This window comes from Mustela putorius, unplaced genomic scaffold (genome assembly GCF_011764305.1).
Source record: "Mustela putorius furo isolate JIRA1106 unplaced genomic scaffold, ASM1176430v1.1 tig00000228_pilon_pilon_pilon, whole genome shotgun sequence".
In the NCBI taxonomy this organism is placed as follows: domain Eukaryota; kingdom Metazoa; phylum Chordata; class Mammalia; order Carnivora; family Mustelidae; genus Mustela; species Mustela putorius.
The window spans coordinates 35,529,640-35,535,269 of NW_025421322.1; the positions used below are offsets into that span (position 1 = coordinate 35,529,640).

At 37.7% G+C, this 5,630-nt stretch overlaps 1 non-coding gene across 1 annotated transcript; it reads left to right on the forward strand.

Moving 5' to 3' along the window:
- Nucleotides 1-1,924: 1,924 nt before the first annotated feature.
- On the forward strand, nucleotides 1,925-1,997 carry TRNAK-CUU. The gene has a single exon. It is a non-coding gene; the product is annotated as a tRNA-Lys (tRNA).
- Nucleotides 1,998-5,630: the final 3,633 nt, after the last annotated feature.

A 5,630-nucleotide genomic window follows, 5' to 3' on the forward strand; every position in this document is an offset into this window, starting at 1 on the left:
TGCTTCATACATTTATATTTTTCAAAAACCAAAGTGTTACAAAGAACAGTAGCATTACTCTAGATTTTTGGAAGAAATTGTAATACCTAGATTAATCACAAACAGGTTGATTCACATAATCTCTGCTGCTGCATTCAATATTTTGCGAGTTTTATTTTACTTTTTAAGTGCTGTAAAGAATATCAGGTCTCACGCAGATAAGAAGTGGGAAAGAAAACTGTACTTTAATAACCTTTTTATATCATTATGGATACTTTGATACTAAACTAAACTTGGTTAGTGTGAAGTTTCTTAGAGATGAATTGCAATATGGAATCTAAAATTAATGTCATGAGGGACGTCTGGGTGGCTCAGTTGGTTAAGCAGCTGCCTTCAGCTCAGGTCAGGATCCCAGTATCCTGGGATCGAGTCCCACATCGGGCTCCTTGCTTGGCAGGGAGCCTGCTTCTCCCTCTGCCTTTTCCTGCCACTCTGTCCACCTGTGCTCACTCTTGCTCCTCTCTCTCTGACAAATAAATAAATAAAATCTTTAAAATAAATAAATAAATAAAAATAAAATGAAATGAATGTCATGAGCTCTGTGCTGTTATACATTCATACGTACTGGGCAGTCTTGCACTTTAAGTGTGTCTTTTATCCATGTTGTTAACCTTGTAATATCATGCACTAGTCATTTAAAAATATCAGCCCACTGTAGCTCTCCCAAATACCATATTTAATTACAAAACATGAAGAAATAATTTGTTGATATGGCTAATATTCTCATAAGAAAAGTCTTGAAGTTTTGAGAAACGCCAATCTCACAGTGGGAGATAACAATTTTTCCAAAAGTTGATTTTTATTTGTAAACTCAAATATTACCATTGGCAAAGATGTCAATCTTTTTATTTGTTTGTTTGCTTATATTTTTTAAGACTTTACTTATTTGTGGGTGCCTGGGTGGCTCAGTGGGTTAAGCCGCTGCCTTCGGCTCAGGTTATGATCTCAGGGCCCTGGGATCGAGTCCCGCATCGGGCTCTCTGCTCAGCAGGGAGCCTGCTTCCCTCTCTCTCTCTCTCTCTGCCTGCCTCTCCATCTACTTGTGATTTCTCTCTGTCAATAAATAAATAAAATCTTTAAAAAAAAAAAGACTTTACTTATTTGAAAGAGAGAGAATGAGAGAGAGGACATAAGAGGGGGAGGGCAGGAGGAAGAAACAGGCTCCCCACTAAGCGGGGGAGCCTGATGCAGGACTGGATATGGGGACTCCAGGATCATGACCTGAAACAAAGGTTGTTGCTTAACCAACTGAACCTCCCAGGTGTCCCGATGCCAGTCATTGTGTTTAAAGAGACACATTCATTTAGTTTGTTCCTGAGGAAATATATGCTACACAGCCAAGTCTGAATACAGACAGTTTGTCTCTCAGTCGTTGTTTCCAAGTGAAAATCATGTCCTATGGAAAAAAGCATAGTTCACCTTGCAATTCCAACACAATTATTTTTGGAGGCAACCGTTGCGCTTACATATGTATCAGAATGATTTATATGTATTTTTCATTTTGTTATCTAGAAAAAGTCTTCAAGCTCAGTATTTGATAAAATGAATATTTTTATTGTTTCATCAACATTTTAAAGTGAAATGGGTTTTTTTCTTCTTTCTTTAAGCATATGACAATAAAGAGACAAATGTTTATGAGTATAAATGATTCTGCTACTGTATCTGATTCATACCAAGATGCCAACAGTTTCAGCCACCACTTTTATATATATATATATATATATATATATATATATATATCACTAATGCAATTCTCCGCACAACGAAAACAAGCAAGTAATCTATTATTATTCTGAAAATGGTATAGGCTCCATAAACCCCCTGGAGGGGTCCTGGGGAAATCTTTGTGTTCATAGACACATTTTGAAAAGTGTAGTCCCAGGGGGCCCAGCTGGCTCAGTTGGTAGAGCGTGTGACTCTTCATCTCAGGGTCATGAGTTCAAGCCCCGTGTTGGGCATGGGGTCTACCTTAAAATAAACAAATAAATAAATAAATAAATAAATAAAAATTGCAGTCTCAGAATGGAATGACAGTATCAGTTATTCTCCCCATGTTGAATTGTATGACATGTTTATGCCACCGTTCCTTAGGTATTCAATTAAACACAGACAAACAGAAGCACTAGTTGATAAAGAATTTAAATGCTATTGCTAAGAGAATCCAAAATGTGGCATTAGCTGAATGCAAAGGCTTTAGCAACAGGCAGGTGGGTCTACCCATTGTGGTTTGGAAAGCTTATAACTGCTGTGAAGCAGAGCCAAGCCATTTTACTTAACTACTGTTTGCTTAATCTCCGAGCTCAGACCATGCAATGACCAAGGCTGGAGTCTTAAGCAAAATTATAGAAAATATCTAAAATTGTGGTGTGTATAGTTCCTTGTTCATCCATTCAGTGAAGTTTGACAAGAGAAAGATAAACATAACTTATTTTCCAAACTCAGACTCTTTCACAGTGAAAGGCGGAACTATTAATAAATTTGTCTGGAGAAGGAGTATAAGCCAGGATCACACCAAGTTAAATGGTATATATGTTCACTTATACAGGATAAAGACAAAGTCATTCCATGACAGTCATCGGAATGACTGGAAAAAAGTATCACTGTGCTAAGCGATGCACTGTAGGTGTGTGAGTTTATATTCCAAACTCACTGGGAGTCTTATTATTTATAGAATTGCAGAGTTGGGGGAAAAAATGATTTTCTATAGAAACTTTAAGCCATCATAAAGGGTCACTGTAAAATGGCAACCATAGTGGCAGTTAAGAATATAACCCAAATCTTTTTCAAAAATACCACCGTTCTTTAACTATTCCTCCTATAGTGTGTTTCCTACCTGGGTCAATTGTTTCAAGTGACCTTTAGCTCTTAAAGTAGGAGAAGATTGCACTGAATACGGAGGTTTGTGGTTAAGAGGCAAAAATCACTGCATCTGAAATGCATGTTTTGACAATATCTTTGGCTGGGTTTATTGGCACATAAAATAGAAAAACACACTGGCAGTCCACCAAGATTTTGAGGAATCAGTATTTCCAAATAAAAGTCAAACTCAAGTCTATGTGGCAGAACCCTTAAGAAGAAGCTGAAGTGTTTCTTCTCTGGAAGCTCATTAGCTAGAAAGGACTCATATTCAGACTCTAGAGAAGTTCCCAGGACACCCAGAGATCCTGGAGTTTGAGTTTTTTCAGTAAGTTTGATGTGAGTCTGGGTTGTGTTTTGGGCTGAGAAGAGGGTGCCATCATGCTTCATCTATTGGTGCCATCATGCTTCATCTATTGCAATTTTATTTTTCTGTCGCATGCGGCCCAGATCAGCCCCCCACGTGGACAGCCTCCTAGCTGAGCTGACACTGTACTTTGGTCAATGTACCCTTGACCCACCTACAACCATTTATATTGTTTTGTCCTAACTTCCTGGTTTATATACTCCAATCTACAGCCTGGGTACCAGAGCTCTCTGAACAAGTCAATGGTTGTTCCTTTATCTTCTTAAATATTGCCTGAGTCGCTCCTCAAAACAATGGACTCTTTTTTGATTAAGAAGACCTGTAATTTATAAGAGCACATATGTCAAATTTTGAAGAAACTTTGACATTAACTTGGCAGGACCCTTAATTTAACGCTATGTGGTTGAATAAATGAATGAATGTTTGCATGCTCAATGAACTGACTATATTTAGTTTTTTCTTCAGATTTTAGCCTTTTAGAATTCTTTTTTGCTTTCTCTGTCCCTCCCCCACCCTCTCTCTTTCTCTCTTTCTCCTTCTCCTTCCCCTCCCTTCTTCTTCAGCTCACTTTCTCTAGGATCTAGCTAGGAGGATCTCAGAAAATGTCATGACGTTGGTGTCCAGTCCAAGAAACTTTTGTCTTATTCTACATTCTGAGAATGTTCCCAGTTTTTCTAAAAGTTTATAGTTTCATGTTTCAAATTTAACTCCGGGAACCATGTTGTGTTCATTGTTGAATGGGTTTTAATCACTGGATTGCCGGGAGAGTGTCGAAGTCCAGTCCGTCTTGGGCCTTTGTTGCGTGAGTGAAGGTGGGGTAGAGCTTTTTCAGAGAGATGTTTTCTGCCTTGTAAGGCTGCCCCATCCTGGTCCTTTAGCTAGAAAAACTAGGCATCTTTCTTCCCTCCATACCTCTCCCCTTTTCTTCCTCCTGCCCTCTCTTCCTCCTATTTGTGTTCCAGGCTGCTAGCTCCTTGCACTCCAAGTCTGGGATATGCAAGGTAAAGAAGCAAGCTCAGGGAACTCTACTGTGTCCTTCTTGGTGTCTTGATTCCCAAAAGCTAGTAGGTTTTCTTCTTTCCACCTTTCAGAGTTTTCAATATTTGTTTTATATATACGTCAAAGGTTTTTACTTGTACTTAGCAAGGGAACTAGAGGACAGTGTATCTCCTCCAGGTTCCAAAAAAGAGAAGTCTTGAACATAGATATTTTTTTGATGTATTCAAAATGTATTCTTGAAGTCTAAAAAAAAAATTCAAGGAAATATGAACTTGCTTGCATTTAAGGCTGTAATAAAATATACAGCAGAGAGCCTGGGTGGCCCAGCAGGCTAAATGTCTGACTCTTGGTTTTTGGCTCAGGTCGTGATCTCAGGGTCATGGAATCAAGGCCTGCGTTGGGCTCAATGCTCAGCATGGAGTCTGCTTGGGACTCTCTCTCTCTTTCTCTCATTCTGCCTCTCCTGCTCTCAAATAAGTCAATCAATTTAAATTTTTAAAAATAATAAGGTAAAATAAAATAAAATATACACCATTTAATACTGGTGTTAAAAAAAAGGTTAGGCCTTGATTTGTTGTGAGTGTTGGAGAATAAGATCGTGTTTCTCTATTTTTCAGTTATCTGATTGCATAATTTTAGGATAAGTTGGGCAATGGCAAGATTTGGAAGACTATAACCCTTACAAGACACCCAGGTTTTTAATTTTCCTTCTCTAATTTGACATTTCTCTTTCCTTCCAAGGTTTTCCTCTCTACATTACCACAGTCCCACACCCCTGAGTATTTTCTTCCGATGTGATTCACACAGTTCATTCTGTGTCAGTGAATGCACATCACATCCGTTCATGCTTAGTGACAAGAATATTTTTAAGCTTTTCTTTTGTATATAACCCTGCTGTATCTGGTTCTATGGGATTCAGAGTAGCTAATCATACATGCCCCACAGAAAGAGGAAGAGAGAGGTACACAAAAAATCTAAAGTGTAAAAATGATGCTTTTTCCAAAGTAAATGTACCTGAGTAGCCACCCACCCACCAAAGAAACAGGATATTTAGGGTATTAACAGCCATTCAGAAATAACTCTATCACTATCCTGTCACTAGTCATCATTTCCTGAAAGCTAACTCTTACCTTAATTTTAATATCATAGATTAGTTTTGTCCAATATATAATATGAATGTGTATATATATATACATGTTTCATATAAAATATATATACATATATATCATGCTTGTGTTGTATTTTTGTGACTTTTTAATAATGTGATATTCACTGATATTGTTGCATATGGTAATAGTTCATTTTTTATCACTGCATAATATTCCACTGTATTAACATTTATTTATCCATTCTACTATTCACCGTCATT